Source organism: Nicotiana attenuata, chromosome 9, assembly GCF_001879085.1.
Source record: "Nicotiana attenuata strain UT chromosome 9, NIATTr2, whole genome shotgun sequence".
NCBI lineage: Eukaryota > Viridiplantae > Streptophyta > Magnoliopsida > Solanales > Solanaceae > Nicotiana > Nicotiana attenuata.
The window spans coordinates 28,556,405-28,574,403 of record NC_031997.1 but is presented as its reverse complement, the minus strand read 5'-3'; positions in this window follow the sequence as shown (position 1 = coordinate 28,574,403).

Below are 17,999 nucleotides of genomic sequence, written 5' to 3'. Positions count from 1 at the left end.
GGTACTTCTTTCTCCATCTGCCCCAAAGCAGGCCAAAGAGAAGAAAAGAAAAGGGGCTTCAAGCCCTCCGAGACCGGAAAAAAAAGACCGGCGAGGAGGCCTTGTAAGCCTAAGGGGGACACCGGTGCTATACATCCGGACTCAATCCGACAACTAAGAGATGAGTCTGAAGAGGAAGATCGATCCAATTTGATAGCCCGTGTGCGGGCTGGCATCTCGATACAAAAGTCGCTCGAACCGGAGGGGGGTTGACAAGGGAGCTTCGACCGAAATTTTGGAGCCAGAAAAGGTCGAGGTCGCTCTGTCCCAAATTAAAACGATCGAGGGGGGAAACGGAGGCAAGGACTCTCGAATAGCTGAAGATGTCCTGAGGGACGATCTCAGAGTGATTGATATCTCCGAGTCCCCTCAAGTTTCGGACTCCACGATCCGCGAAGCTGCTAACTTGGTAGGTCCCCCTTGCGAGGGTCTTCAGGGGTTAGTTGACATCCACACCTTCCTGGATGGGGTGGAGTTTGAAGCTTTGGGTGATAACACCGATTTTTATGACTTATTGGTGCCGAAGAAAACACCATCCTCGGATGTCGCTGGGTCTTCATTGAGCCCGACACTAGTGGACCGGTTCCCGACCCCAGTGCTAAGCCCGATCGTAGGCATACCATAATGCTTACTGTCCGGAGGATACCTGAATCTTCTCTCCCCCTATGGAGATTGCTAGCTACTTGAGATGTTTGGTGACCAAAGAGGACCAAGCCGCGATGGATGCAGTGGGAGCCGCTTGTTTGTTCAACGAGGTTCAGCATGCTCTGAATCGGGTATGACAGAATATAAGAGTCCAGCAAACTCTATAGAGAACCAGGTTCTCTATCAGGTTCAACAGTACACACACACAGTAGTAAATAAATGACAAGAGGAATTTTACGTGAAAAATTCTAAAATTCCCAGCTCAACGGGATTAAAAACCACGACTTACCCTTGTAGGATTTCAACTTCACTACTGAGCAACTTTTAGATTACAACCTATGCAACCTAGGAATTAAGCTCTTAATCCCTTACTAACTTGTAATATCTATTACAAGCCACTTTATAATAACTCTATTACAAAGACTTTACAACATGACTAACTCTAGCCAAGACTCAAACACACACGTTTAAGGTTTAAAAGAGTTTCCTATAAAATGCTTCTAAACAAGCTAGGTAGGAATTACAATTGAAGAACTATTACAAAGTTACAACTCAACTAAGGACATATAATGACTCGATGTGGGAACTGGTCCGTATTTGCTTTGTTCTTTGTTCTTGAAGCACTTGAAACTTGCTTGCTGAATGGTCACGTGAGTGAGCTTGACTAAAATCTCTAAGTGTTCACGTGAATGTGTTTTACCTCCCTTGGTGTTAATAATACATGTATGACCTCACATACAATGATGTAAGCAAGGTAGGTAAAAAGCCTTTCACAGAAAGTTGACTGCTGCACTATTCCTGTACAGTAGCGTGTGCAGGCAACAACTTTCCAGCTGGAGAGTTGACTTCGTTCAGTCTCCTCGGGAACTGGTAGGGACCTGTTCCCTCAGCTGTTCCTTCCACTCTGAGGAGTTGAATCATATCCCAAGTTGGATCCCAACCTGGAACCTTGTGATCGTAATGTCTTGTATATGTGTAACAGGTTCTTTATCTGGTTCTGGATAGTAAGTTTGTTAGATCATCAAAATATAAAGTAAAGTACTTATGACCAAAGTACTTGTAACCTATTAATTTTCCCCTTTTTGATGATGACAAACTCATAATTGAAAATTCCAGAAAGAGCCACATAGAACCAGACTGCGAACTAGAAAGACCTTAAGTTTCCCCCTGAATTTCTGCATTCCCCCCTTAATCAGTACCCGAACCTCTGTGAGTTCCCTCTGAATCTACATTCCCCCATATTAATGCTCTTTATTATTCAATTAAACAATTTCCCCCTTTTGGCATCATAAAAAGCACAGAACAAGTAAGTAGCATAAAGAAGTCTAGCGTGGTTAACTCATGCCATTTGTGTGCACACAACATGATAGAAAACAGAGACAAAAAAGCAGCAGCATAAACAACAAAAAGGAAACCACTTACATTAAACAAATTTGGACTTTTACAAGTGGGAGTAGAATCATTGTTATTATCCATAGTTTAAAACAAACAAAAACAATTACCGGAATAAGGACAAACATCACCAAAAACAACTAAGAAGATAGACACTGGAAACTGGACACTGAGGGGACATTCTTTAGGGGACACTGGAGGAAGGGGGCTTGGAAGAGGAAGCAAGGGTTTGGAGAACAAGATCCATGCGAGCATTCGCGGACATTTGCTCATTGAGCAGTCTTTCTTTCAGGTCCTCCACCTGTTTCCTGAGTTCAGCATTCTCCTTTGTTAGGCGTGCAACTTCTGAGCTATGAGAACTACTAGAACCAGGTGCCTCTTGTAACTGACTGAGCTGACTCTCAAGAATTGAGTTCCTAGCCTTCAACTTCCGGATCTCCTCTGTGGCACTGTTCTGAGCATTTATCAGTTGAGAGATAGTGGAAGTGCTTCCAACTCCTCCGACCTTGTCAATACACTCACACTCCTCAAGAGTAGTTTTTGAAAAGGATTGCTTTTTAGTGCCCACTTTGGCCTGTCCCAGAGGTACTTGGAAGAACTCAAAGAACTTTGTGAGAAGAAAACCATAAGGTAGTCCAGGATTCTCATCCTTAAGGTTTTCTACCTTCTGCATATGCTCAATCATTATGGCAGGCAAATTGATGGTGGTAAAATTATCCAAGTCTTCCATAAGGAACATGTCAGCTTTGGATGCAATAGATCTTCTCTCAGCGCGGGGAAGCAATACTTTGTTAACCATCACAAAAAGCAACTGATATACCGGAAGGAGTTCCTTCTTATGCACTTGTTCCCCATGCTGTATTGCCTTGTCCTTGACAATGGCATTTCTGAAGTTTGATGTGCAGGCACCCTGAGTATACGACAGTCCTTCGGCAGGAACACCCAGAATTGACCCCAATAAGGCAGAGTCCACCACTGTGTCCACCCTATTTATCAACACACAAATTTGACCACCCTCTACTGTGAAGAGGCTGGTATAGAAACTTCGTACCTCCTCCTCATACACTTTGAGAACCTTATTTATAAACAAATTTGTCCATTGTTGAGAATCACAAATTTCCACCAATTGTCTCATGCCAGCAAGTTCTAGAATGTCAGAGGCAAATGTGCGGCCCCATAGTACTTTATGATTTCTCAACTTCCTTTTCTCAGAACTCAGAGACTCACTAACTTTTGCTTTCTTGATGGAACCAGGTTCCTCATCATCATCCATTTTTCTTTTTACTGACTTACGAATAGACTTTCCCTTCTCCACTTACTTTTTCTGCATATGTTCACCAGATTTCTCCACTTCTTTATCATCAGACTTGTCACCACCTTCTTTCACTGACTTATCACCAGAATTTTTCACCAACTTTTCACCGGAAGCAGCATCAGCACTCTTGGAAGGACTTTCAACATTTGTAGAAGTGTGCCTTACAGATTGAAAGTGAGAGTGCTTCTGCTTCGAGGACTTGGGGGTTAAGGAACTAGGTTCCTCTTCTACTTCCTCATCAACATTCACCACAGGGATGACCTTTTCATGCACAACTTTTCCATCCTTTACCAGCCTTCTCTTTTTTTTTGCTCCTTTGACTCTTCTTGAGAGCAGACTCCAGAGCCTCCTTTTGGTGCAACCGTGTAATGGGTCGCTTAGGGGTTGACTCTGGAGCTGCAACTGGCTTACTCCTAGCCCTGATAGAACTAGCATATGCCAAATCATCCGTGTCTTCTTCACTTTCAGAATTCATCTCAGGCACCACCATATTCAGAGGCTTAGCATGGAAGTGGGGAGAAGGAGCAAGATCAACACTGACCTAGGGGGATGACCCCTGGCCTAGATCCTTCGAGGAGGGATGAGGTTCACCTATCGGGACCCTAGTAGTGTCATCCTCAATCGGTTGTTCGAATGGAACAATTGCTCCCCAGTCTTCTGTGGACTGAGGCTCTTCCCCTTGAGACTCAGACCCTCCTCCACCTTCCTCCACAATAACCCCTTCTGAAGCAATGAGAGCATATTTTCTATTCCCTCATTTTCTTGTGGTTTCATGGCAATTTCAACAGAAAGAGGAGTGATAACTGTAGAATCACGGCCTGTCATGGTTGTCTTAGTCTTTTCACGACTAATCACTGGATTTTCACTCGAGTGTTGTCACGACCCAAGTTCGCCCTCCGTGAACATGTCGTGACGGCACCTAGTCCCTACGACTAGGTAAGCTAACAATTTCGAAAAGAAAGAAACAAATGCGGAAAACTAATAAAATCCGAAGATAACATATATAAAAGTATTTAAGATGCCGCTCGGCATATACAATACAAGATCTCAAAAACCGAACAACTCCTAAAACCCGGAATCCCATGAATCACAAGCTATGAATACGAAAAAATGCTCTAACTCCGGAATGTCTAAATCAAAAGAAAAGATAGAAGGGCTATCACTACAAGAGAGAATGGAAAGGGACACGGCAGATATACCTCGAAATCTCTAGAGAATCGCCTCGCCTTAAGGGTAGTAAGGCTGAGTCGAAGTATCTGGATCTGCACACGAAAAACATGTGCAGGAAAGGGCATGAGTACACCATAGCGGTATCCAGTAAGTGACAAGCCTAATAGTTACTTAATGAAAATCGGATTTTCAACAATTAGCACATGTACGCACTCGTCACCTCACGTAGAAGGCATTTCATATATCAACAATACCGAATCCTAAGGGGAGTTCCCCCACAAAAGGTTAGGCAAGCCACTTACCTCGAACTAGCTCAATCAACTCAATACCACGTTCTTGCCATGAATATCCGACTCCAAATGGCCCAAATCTATTCACAGTAATTCCATAATGTAAATATAACTTCAAGTAACTAATTCAACTAATTAATTCGAAGCTAATACGCGAAATTAGGAAACTCGACCAAAAAGCCTCTCGGGCCCACGTCTCGGAATCGGGTAAAATTTACAAATTCGGAAACATCACGCTCTCACGAGTTCATATATACAAAAATTACTTCAATCCGACATCAAAATCTTGATCAAAACTCCAAATTAGGCCTAAGAACTTTTCAAATTACTCTCCAAATTTTCACCCCAAATTCGAATTTAAAGGATGAATTTAAGTATAGATTCGTGAAAATTAATCAAAACCGAGTAAGAATTACTTACCCAAAACACCCAGGTAAAAATCTCTCCCAAAATCTCCAATCCCGAGCTCCCAAATCAATTTCTAAGGTTTTGAAACTTAACACTCGACTCTGCCCCTTTTCTGACCAGTGGAACCGCATCTACGGCTCTAGGACCGCACTTGCGGTCTCGCTTCTGCGTAGACCAAGTCGCACCTACGAATTTTCATTAAACAGAAATTTCCGCACCTACGACCTACATTCCGCAGATGCGGTGCCGCTTCTACGGTGCCTGGGCCGCATCTGCGGTCAAATCCAAGTACGCCTCAGACCGCATCTGCGACTAGCCACACGCTTCAGCGGGCCCGCACCTGCGGTCCCCTGCGACTTTTACTAAACAGAAATTTCCGCACCTGCGACCTACATTCCGCAGATCCGGTGCCACTTCTGCGGTGCCTGGGCCGCATCTGCGGCCAAATCCACTACGCCTCAGACCACATCTGTGACTAGCCACACGCTTCTGTGGGCCCGCACCTGCGGTCCCTAATCCGCAGGTGCGGTTATGACGAAACTTCAGCACCTGAAGGTGCTTCTAAACCTTCAAATTTTCTTCCGTCAACCTTTCGAAATCATCCCGAGGCCCCCAGGACCTCAACCAAAAATACGAACAAGTCATATACTACTATTCAAACTTGTACCAATCCTCGGAACACTCAAAACAATGCCGGAATACCAAATCACCATCGGATTCAAGCCTAAGGATTCCAAAACTTTAAATTTCCGCTTTCGATCAAAAAGCCTACCAAACCTTGTCCGAATTACCTGAAATTTTGCACACACGTCTCAAATGACACAACAGACCTACTCCAACTTCCAGAATTCCATTCCGGTCCCGATATCAAAATCTCACTATGGAACCGGAAACTTCAAAAATTCAACTTTCGGCATTTCAAGCCTATTTAAGCTACGGACCTCCAAAACACAATCCGAACATGCCCCTAAGCCCGAAATCACCTAACGAAGCTAACGGAATTCCATTCCGAGGCTGTCTTCACACTGCTCTGACTACGGTCCAAATTCTAAAGCTTAAGCTCTCATTTAGGGACTAAGTGTCCCAAAACACTCCGAAACTCAAAACGAATCCTCCCAACAACTCACAATAGCAGAAACAAACACGGGGAATGTAGTTAATAGTGGAACATGGCGTTAATTCTTAAAACAACCGGTCGGGTCATTACAAGTGTCCACCAATGGAGAGAGCTGATGTTTCCTGAACAGGGTTCCCTTGTTTACCTTGTTCACCCTGTTTACTCTGTTTGATCGGTGAGACTGAAGGAGGACAGGCATTCTCAATCTTCCTCAGATGAGGAACAGAATTGGAGTGGGTAGGAGAGGGAGTGGAGTGTGGAGGAGACTCTGCTTTAGGGTTTGGATTGGTGATTGTGTTGGGGGAGGAGTTCACCGCTGGAATGTTGACTGGTGTGGACTCAATCACAGTGTTGTCAGGCACACTGGAGGTTGCTTGATTTTCAGACATGGTGAGATTGTACTCAAGGGTTGTGGATTGAGAAGAGAGAAGATAAATAGGAGGTTTTGAATTTGGAAGAGAAGGGTTGTGATGTTGAGTTATTTATGATGAGGGACCAGTTCTGAAATGGCGAAAACCTTTTGCTTGGGGAGTTGCATCACTCAAAAAAGGTGTGACGCATTGGATGAAAAGATACAACTTAAAGAGACTGTTACGTTGATGATGATGTGACATTGTTTTTGTCCATTTTAAATTGTGTATGAAAGAACAAAGAAGCTACTAACCTGTATCAAGAAAACCAGGTTCCCTGATAGGTCTGGCAAGTGAGTTTAACCCCTTTGTCAGCATGTACTTTAGTATCTGCTTTTGTAGTCATCATGCGTGTCTGCCTATAACGGTATAGAGGTGAGTTAGACTTAGTTAGAAAACACTTTAGCTAACTTTCACCTGACTATGACTTTCATAACCAATCATGAGGAACCGGGTTCTCAGTTGGGTTTTATCATCCCCAGTGCAAGGCAATTTTTCTCAGAATGTTTTCTTCTCAGGGCTTTGGTGAAGATGTCTGCAACTTGATCTTCAGCAATCAATGTATTTGGCCCTCTTGAGTTGGACTCAAGGTCTTCCAATTTGCTGCTTGGTCCATAGCATTTGAGCATAGCAGGAGGCTAATGATACATATTCTGCTTTAGCTGTTGAGAGTGCCATTGAATTTTGCTTCCTTGAGCCTCATGAGACAAGACAGGAACCTAGAGAATGCCGCATTTCAGGAGAGCTTTTCCTATCCATTACTTGAAGGATAGTATAGAACTAGGTCTTGTGTTCCTCTAAGATATCTCACAATTCTTACAACAGCCTTCAGATGAGACTCCTTTGGTTTAGATTGAAACCTTGCACAACCCATATCTGAACATAATGTCTGGTTTACTTGCAGTGAGATACATGAGTGATCCAGTGATGTCTCTATGCATGGTTTGATTTAGAGGAGAACCAGGTTTATCCATGACTAGGCGTATAGTTGTGGCAATGGTAGTGCTGATGACTTGTGATGCTTCCATGTCAAACCCTTTTTGATAACTTGATTTTCAGCTTCTGTTGTTGTAGTCGTGGGACCAGGTTCCTTGCTGGAATCAATGAGCGTTCTTCACCTTGATCAGTATTTCTGGTCCCTCTTGAGACGAATACATCAGGAGGATTCCTCCATCTCTTTTAAGCATCATATTTTCAAGGCTGTTCCTTCCCATTGTTGAGAACATAACAATTATACCCAGATATCCTCAAATGAGTCAGCAACTTTGGTGAAGATGTTTACAATCCCTCTATCAAATATTATTTAGCGTGCTAAATCTTCAAGAGTCCTGTTCTTCTTTTCCACAACTCCATTTGCTGCGGTGTTCTTAGAGCTAAGAGGTTGAGTAATTCTTCTTTGAATGCCGCATTCATCCACTCTAGCATTATCCAAACATGTTCCACGATCTGATCTGATGCAAGCCACATTTGTTTCTATCTATAGTTGGATCTTCTTGACAAAAGCCACAATTACTTGAAAGATCTCATCCTTGGTTCTGAAGAACAGAGTCCAAGTGGACTTGAGGTGCTAATTGCCCCTTTTTGGGCTTAAATGGAGATCTGACATACTTTCCTTTTTCATAGGCATTGCACACTTTGTGTTCCTTGATACTCAACTTGGTCAGATCACGAACCAGGTCCTCCAGGGCCAGTTTATTTAGTGATGAAACACTTGCATATCTCGACCTTCTGTCCCATAGTTCAGCATTGTTTTCAACAGCTCAGCTCTCAACCAACTTATATCACCACTCTACGGAGGCTCAAACCCAGCAACATAAGTATTCTTGTATCTTTTGGCTACAACATCACCTCACCAGTCACAGGATTAGAGATTGCGCATATCCTGGACAAGAATTCCACTTTGTTTCCCTTGGCACACATCTTCAAACTCCTAAAGTGTACCCCTTTTAGCTATTTTCAAAAGGGTACACTCTCTCCTTGTAGGGCTTTTAGTGAAGGAAATTGATCGTATTTTCAGGCATGTGCTCTGAGCAGCTGCTGTCCATATGTCATTGTTGGCTGCTCACCTTCACTGCTCCTTGCACAAGGAAATCAAGGGTTAGATTTAGGAACCCAAACGAGTTTGGGTCCCTTGTTAAGAGAGAAGGGAAGAATGAGTGCTCACTTAGTCCAAGCAGGCAAAATGTGTTTCCTATTTGACGGACCAGGTCCTCTAGCAGTAGTTACTCTCTCAGCGAAGACTTTATTTTTCTGATGAGACTGAACCCTGGCCATGCAGTTTTCCTTGAGGTTCCCATTGTTACCAGAGTGGGTACATAGCCAATTGTCGGCTACAGTATGAGGGTTGTAGGGAATCTTTTCCCTTTGAAACTCAATCCCCTGCCTGTTCCCCCGCTGTTGGTGTACATGGCAGTGATAGCATCAGAGGACCAGGTCCACTTAAGCAATTTTTCAAGGTCACTCTTTACCTTCCATAGTTCTTCTTGAAGCTGTTTGTTTTTCTCAATCTCAGCGCACATACTAGTCTTCACCAAATTCAACTCATTTTCAAGCTTAATGTGTGCCTCTATTGCAACCTCCTTTCCCTTTTCAGAGTTCCAGGCCTATTTACCATTTTAAATTCCTGAATTGTTTCTTTCAAGTCTACTACCACTACTACTAGGTCATCTCTTTCTTGCTCAATGATAGCAACTCTCTCAGTCAAGGTCTCTTTTTCTTTTCTTGCACACTTAATGGTTTCTTTAAAGTCCACCACAACAACTGTTAGATCATCTCTTTCATGTTCTATACTAGCAATTTTCTCTTTTAAGGCATTCTTTTCTTTTTTTAGGTCCTCTATTATTTCTTTCAAATCGACTACAACAACTACTAAGTCATCTCTAGTTTGTTCAGCTTCCCCTAGTTCCATAGTTAATGCATCTTTATCATTTATAAGACTATGGTAAGCATCAATTAGCACATTTGCTAATGACATGATCTTTTTAGGAGAGTAGGATTTCAGATTTCTCTAAACATCCAAAAAGTTTACCTCATCGCCGTCGTCATTTTATCGTCACCAGATTGAGCCATTAAAGCAAAGATTGAATCATACTCAGTTGTTTCATTTTCCACTGCCATCATTGAACTACCACCATGGTCATTTTCCTCTTCAGATTCGCTGGAGGACTCCCCATGCAGCAAGAGATTGCTTTACAACAGTGTCAGCATCATTCTTTCTCTTGAAGTGTTTGTCGGGAACCTGGTTCCTCTTGGCTGCTTCATTTTATAGGTTTTCAAGTTTCCAACAAGTTCATCCATGGTCAATGTCTGCAAGTCCTTAGCCTCTGTAATGGCGTGTACTATTCTTTCCCAAGAACTGGGCAATACACTAAGGATTTTTCTGATAAGCTTTTTTCTCGGAATACTTTCACCAAGAGAGTGAAGCTCATTGATGATGGAGGTGAATCGAGTATGCATATCTTGGATGGATTCATCATCTTTCATTCTGAAGAGCTCATATTCAGTTGTGAGCATATCAATCATGGATTGCTTCAGCTGTGTTGTTCCCTCGTGAGCTGTTTGAAGAGCCTCCCAGATCCCTTTTGCAGATTGAGATACTGATATCCTGTTATATTTATCAGGACCAATGCCACAAACAAGAATTTTCTTGGCATGAAAGTTCTTTTTTATGGCCTTTCTATTAGCGTCATTGAATTCCTTCCTCGTCTTGGGGATGACTACACCTGATTTTCAAAGGTTCTTGGTAGGGCCAAAGGGTCCGTCACATATAACATCCAATAGCTCAGAAATTTCAGCCATGATAAAGTCGTGCATCCTCGTTTTCCACCATCCATAATATTGCCCGTTGAACGTTAGAGGTCAGTAAATAGACTGGCCTTCATCGAAGTTTGGAGGAGCAGCCATGAGCATTCTTTCTAGGTGTTAACATGATATAAAGAACCCGCTCTGATACCACTTGATAGAATATAAGGGTCCACCAAACTCTATAGAGAACCAGGTTCTCTATCAGGTTCAACAATACACACACACACAAAACAGTAAATAAATGACAAGAGGAATTTTACATGGAAAATTCCCAGCTCAACGGGATTAAAAACCACGACCTACCCTTGTAGGATTTCAACTTCACTACTGAGCAACTTTTAGATTACAACCTATGCAACCCTAAGAATTAACCTCTTAACCCCCCACTAACTTGTAATACTCTATTACAAGCCACTTGGTAATAACTCTATTACAAAGACTTCACAACATGACTAACTCTAGCCAAGACTCGAACACACAGGTGTTTAAGGTTTACAAAGAGTTTCCTACAAAATGTTTCTAAACAAGCTAGGTAGGAATTACAATTGAAGAACTATTACAAAGTTACAACTCAACTAAGGACATACAATGACTCGATGTGGGAACTGGTCTGTAGTTGCTTTGTTCTTTGTTCTTGAAGCACTTGTAACTTGCTTGCTGGATGGTCATGTGAGTGAGCTTGAGCAAAATCTCTAAGTGTTCAAGTGAATGTATTTTACCTCCCTTGGTTTTAATAATACATGTATGACCTCACATACAATGATATAAGCAAGGTAGGTAAAAAGCCTTCCACAGAAAGTTGACTGCTGCACTGTTCCTGTATAGTAGCGTGTGCAGGCAGCAACTTTCCACCTGGAGAGTTGACTTCGTACAGTCTCCTCGGGAACTGGTAGGGACCTGTTCCCTCAGCTGTTCCTTCCACTCTGAGGAGTTGAATCATATCCCAAGCTGGATCCCAACCTGGAACCTTGTGATCTTAATGTCTTGTATATGTGTAATAGGTTCCTTATCTGGTTCTGGATAGTAAGTTTGTTAGATCATCAAAACATAAAGTAAAGTACTTATGACCAAAGTACTTGTAACCTATCAGGTAAGTTCGACGGCCATTCCATTATCTTTTTAAACTTTGAATTGTAGAAAATTATAACATTTTCTTCCTTAGTTGTAGGCTTTGGTACTGCATCACGAGGCCTTCCATCGAATTCGAGAGGAGTACAAGGCATAGGTTCGGAGCCTTAATGAGAAAAGCGATATCTACAAGCTTCTCACTGAGAAGCTTTAGGCAGATCTGGTGACGGCTCAAGATGAGCATGCTGGGATGGCCGAGCAGGTATTTCGAGTGCTTCATGATAGTGAAGATGAGTTGGAGATAACAACTAACGATCCCATCCTGCAGGTTCGACATATGCTCGAACAGATCAGGGACCTTCAAAGACAAATAAATGAAGTACGAGTCGAAGCTAAAAAGTGCAAGGGGTGTATGGACATTTTAGCTTCAAAAAAGGAGGCCGTCCAAACAGAGCTAGAGTCGGCCGAGTCTCAGCTTTGGGCTGCAAAGGAGAAGGCCTCGGTAAAAGAAAAGAAAATTGAGGAGCTTCAGTCCAATTTAACCAACTTGGCCAAAGAGCTCGAAATGGCCAAATCCGAGGCGGCAATGGCCAACACCAAGGCCCATGCTAATGCGTCCTAATATAAGATCGATGTCCAAGCTACTCAGGAACATGCCAGGATCATGGTGGATCATGCAAAGTGAAAAGCTCGAAGGGAGGCCCTCGAGCGAACCCGTGCTAAGGGTTTCAATATATCTGCTGAAATCGAGATTGCAAGAGCAGAAGAAACAAGGGCTCGAAAACTGGCTTTTCCTGAGGAGGACTCTGAGAGTTTGAGAGAATCTGGTGGGGAAGACTACAAGGGTGAAGATGCTTCCTCCGATAAGGACCATGCTTCTTAGGCTTTGTAATTTTTGTCTTTCTGTCGAGGGCGTTTTGGCTTTTTGTAAAGAACTTCCATCGGGCCATGTTACCCTTGTAAAAAGATTTTGATGAATATATATATAGCTTTTTCCCTTCCATGGCTTCTGAATTTGTTGTATTTTTGTTAATTTATGTAAGGGTCAAAGCGCCTTAGCATAATAAGCATTGCCCTTAGGCTTTCTAGTCGAGTAAGAATGATCTCTTGAACTCGAAGTAAAAGTAGCCCTTAGGCCTTTGTAAAATTTGTATTTGGCCGATCTAGCCTTTGTAAAAAGATCGTTTATGTATGTATATATATATATATATATATATATATATATATAAGGCTTCCCACCCTTTTCGGCTCTAAAATTTTCCCTTTGTTGTGTTGTTTTCACAAATGTTGGAATGCCTTTGCACAAAATAATAAGGTTGTGTTCGAGGGTTCGAACAAACCTTGCCTTTATTGCCCTTCTGGGTTAAGGCATTATCGGGGTTCGGTATTACCGAATTTTTTTCCCGAAAATATGTTAAGTTTAAGATTTTGCCGAGGGTAGCCTTTAGAACCGGTTGTGAAAGAATTTTATCTTTTTCAAAGCCTATTTTTGTTACGGATTTCGGACGTCTCCGAACCGTGTTAAATTGGCCGTAGCCTTTTAGTTCGGGTGTAGCCTAGTGAGCTCGCTTTTCCGAGTTATCTAGGCTTGCCTAAGATAACAATCCTCGAGTGGGTATGGCCGTGGCCTTTAAAATTCGAGGGTTGCCTAAGAGGTCTTATGCCCTCGACGTTCAATAGTTCGATATACTCAAGTTTATTTTATGGACGGCAGTCCCCGAGTGTTGGAGTGATTATCCGAACTCCGGCTGCAATTGGCCCTTGGGCTCATTTCCATAATAGATCGAAAGTATGGGGTTGTAAAGTGGAAATTTTCCCAAGACATTAGATAGTTACAAGGAAATTACTTCTCTTTATTCTTGTCAAAAATAGTCACACATACATATATGTTTTATGTCAGGCTCGAGCAATCTATGTGGGAACGGTTCATTTTGACCGTTTGGCCCTTCCAATAAATCCTACATATTGAGACCCTTTCATTTCGAAATAATTTCCTTGCTAGAATAAATCAATATCCGAGAGTAATCCACCCCAGTATTCGAGGTTGATTGTAGAGAAATCTAGAAAACTATAAACACAGTCTTTGATACCGATTCGTGATCGACCTTCTATTCTAAGTTAGCACGATCCACTATTGCCTCATTAAAAACCATGCCGAAAAACCCAATTGGGACGAAAACGGTTCAAGGGGAAAAGAGTGCAACGCGTGTTTTCAGACCTAAAGGCTTCGTGCCGCTCCTTGTCGATAACCTGCAAGTGTTAGTCCAAAAATAGAAAGAATTGAAATGGGGTCGTACCTCATCAGTAATATCGTTTGAGATGAGTTACATTCCAATTGTTCGGTAGCTGTGCTCCATCCATCGTTCCGACCTTATAAGATCCTTTCCCTGTGATCCCGAGAATATGGTACGACCCTTCCCAGTTCGGACCCAATTTCCCTTCATTTAGATTTCGGGTGTTTAACGTGACCTTCCTCAGTACCAAGTCCCCGACATTAAAATATCGAAGGTTGGCCCTTCGATTGTAATACGTTTCGATCCGTTGTTTCTGGGCAGCCAATCGGACAAAGGCAGCTTCGCGTCATTCATCTAGTAGCTTCAGGCTCGTATTCATGGCCTCTTCATTTGATTCCTTTGTCGCATATCGGAATTTGATGCTTGGCTCCCCAACTTTGACTGGTATCAAAGCTTCGGCTCCATAAACCAAAGAGAACGGGGTAGACCCGGTACTGGACTTCGAAGTTGTGCGATACGTCCAAAGGACTTCGGGCAGGATTTCTCTCCATTTTCCTTTGGCGTCGGTCAACCTTTTCTTGAGGTTTTATATTATGGTTTTGTTGGTCGATTCGGCTTGCCCATTCCCACTAGGGTGATAAGGTTTTGATAAGATCCTTTTAATCTTAAGGCCTTCGAGAAATTTGGTCACCTTGCTGCCTATAAACTGCTTTCCGTTGTCACATGCAATTTCAGATGGTATTCCGAATTGACATACGATGTGGTCCCAAACAAAGTCGATGACTTCTTTCTCCCTGACCTTCTCGTAGGCCTGTGCTTCAACCCACTTAGAGAAATAGTCAGTCATAAATAAAACAAACTGAGCCTTACCTGGTGTCGATGGAAGAGGGCCGATGACGTCCATTCCCCACTTCATGAACAACCTTGGGGATAAAACTTAATGGAGCAGCTCCCCGGGTCGATGAATCATCGGAGCATGTCTTTAGCATTTATCACTTTTTTTGCACAAACTCCTTAGCATCTTTCTCCATATCAACCCAGTAATACCCAACTCTGATTACCTTCTGAACCAGTGATTCGGCGTCTGAGTGGTTCCTGCATTTGCCTTCGTGGACTTCCCTCAAAACATACTCGGTATCTCTCGGACCCAGGCATATTGCTAGCGGACCGTCGAACATCCTTCTGAGCAAAGTTCCATCTTCGGACAAGCTAAATCGGGTTGCCTTTGTGCGCAGGGCCCTCGATTCCTTTGGATCTGAGGGAAGTTTTCCGTTCTTCAAATACTCTATGTATTGGTTTCTCCAATCCTAGGTCAATCTTGTGGAGTTTATCTCGGCGTGTCCTTCTTCGACCAACGACCTCATGAGTTGTACGACAACCCCCGAATTGAGTTTGTTGCCCTCGATCGACGAGCCTAGGTTTGCGAGGGCATCGACTTTGCTATTTTGATCTCGAGGCACATGTTGCGAGTCCATTCCTTAAATCGGTGTAGAGTTACTTGTAGCTTATCCAAGTATCTTTGCATTCGTTCCTCTCGAACTTCAAAGGTTACGTTAACCTGATTTACAACCAGGAGGGAGTCGTAGTTGGCTTCGATCAACTTTGCTCCCAAGCCTTTGGCTAGTTCGAGACCTGCAATCATAGCCTCATATTTGGCCTTGTTGTTAGTCAATTTTACAGTTCTAATAGATTGTCTAACCACGTTACCTGTGGTGGTTTCAGCATGATGCCGAGTCCAGACCCATTTACGTTCGAAGCATCGTCTATAAAAAGGGTCCAGATCCCCGAAGATGTGCCCGAGTTGACTAATAATTCTCTTTCAACCTCGGGTACTAGGTCCGGCGTGAAGTCAGCCATAAAGTCAGCCAAGATCTGAGACTTGATAGCTATTCGGGGTTGATATTCAATATCGTACCCGCCGAGTTCTACGGCCCATTTTGGCCAGTCATCCCGAAAGCTCGGGTTTATGCAAAATATTTGAAGATGATAAGTTGTTACAACACATATGGGATGGCATTGAAAGTATGGTTTTAGTTTCCTAGAGGCGCTTATCAAAGTGAGTGCTAACTTTTCTAGATGCGGATATCTAGTTTCGGCCCCACCTAGGGTCCAACTAACATAATAGATAGGGAATTGCGTATCTTGTTCTTCTAGGACTAGGAATCCACTTACCGCTATCTCCGATACTGCCAGATATAAGTAAAACTCTTCGTCTGCCCTCGGTGTGTGAAGCAGCAGCGGGCTCGACAAGTATCGCTTAAGTTCCTCCAAAGCTCGTTGACATTCTAGGGTCCATGTGAAGTTGTTCTTCTTTTTCAGCAAGGAGAAGAATCGATGACTCCTATCGGATGATCTCGAGATAAATTGACCCTGGGCTGCAATTTGCCCGGCTAGCCTTTGTGTAGCCTTCACATTATCCACTACCGCGATATCCTCGATTGCTTTGATCTTATTGGTATTTATCTCGATTCCCCGATTTGACACCATGAATCCGAGAAACTTGCCGGACCCGACCCCGAATGCACATTTCTCTGGGTTGAGCTTCATGTTGTATTTCTTTAGTATACTGAAAGTTTCCTGCAAATGCTTCAAATGGTCCTCTGCTCGCAGGGACTTAACTAGAATGTCATCAATATAAACTTCCATAGATTTCCCTATTTGTTCTTCGAACATTCGGTTTACTAGGCGTTGATAGGTTGCACCGGCATTTTTTAATCCGAATGGCATTACATTATAACAGTAAGGTCTGCGTACATACTACCCTACCCAGACCCCACTAGTGGGATTTCACTGGGTTGTTGTTATTGTTGTAGTACCATACTTAGTGATGAACAAAGTTTTTTCCTGGTCTTCCGGGTTCATTTGTATTTGGTTGTACCCGGAATAGGCATCGAGAAAACTGAGGGTCTCGTGTCCGGCCGTGGCATCGATCATGTGATCGATGTTAGGCAAAAGAAAAGAATCCTTGGGTCATGCTTTATTTAGGTCTTTGTAGTCAACACACATCCTAAGCTTGTTTCCCTTCTTAGGGACTACTACTACTTTCACTAACCATTCGGGATATTTTACTTCCCGAATGGACCCTATTTTGAGAAGTTTGGTTACCTCAACTCTGATGAAAGTGTGTTTGACCTCAGACTGATGTCTCCTTTTTTGTTTTACCGGGCGAAACTTCGGGTCCAAGCTTAGTTTATGAGTAGTGATCTCCGGTGGGATCCCTGTCATATCAAGATGGGACTAAGCAAAGAAATTCATATTAGCTATAAGAAATTGAATAAGTTTTTTCCTGAGCTCGGGAGTTAACCCCATGCCCAAGTATACCTTTCGGTCGGGAAGATGTTCGATCAGTATGATTTGTTCCATCTCTTTGACCGTTGATTTTGTGACGTCAAAGTCATCGGGGACTATGAAGGATCGAGGAACCCCGTAATAATCATCTTCGTCAGTCCTCTACTTCTCCGATTGGGCCGGGGCTGATGTCTGTGGTTGCTATTTGACCTCCTGTTTTCCCTTTGAATTTGACTCTCTCGTTAATGAGAGCGCCGATATCGATATCACTTCGTCGACGGCAAGAATTTCCTTAGTGGCGGGTTGCTCCCCGTAGACACTTTTGACTCCCTCTGCATTGGGAACTTTAGAACCTAGTGAAGGGTTGAGGGTATTGCCCTCATGTTGTCAATCCACGGCCTTCCGAACAGGGCATTATACCTCATATCGCCCTCGATCACATGGAACTTCGTTTCTTGGATGGTCCCAGCCATGTTCACCGGCAAAGTTATCTCGCCTTTGGTGGTTTCAAATGCCATGTTGAAGCCATTTAATATTCGAGTCGCGGGCACAACCTGATCCTGTAGGCTGAGCTATTCTACGACCCTCAATCGAATAGTGTTGGCCGAGCTACCTGGATCAATCAAAACACGTTTAACCTGAGTTTTATTCATAAGTGTAGATATTACCAGTGCGTCGTTGTGGGTTGTACGATCCCTTCTACATCCTCGTCATTGAAAGACAAGGTTCCTACTGGTACGTAATCCCGAGTTCGTTTCTCCCTTGTGATCGACACCTTGGTGCTTTTAAACACTGGTTCTTGAGGAATATCGATCCTTC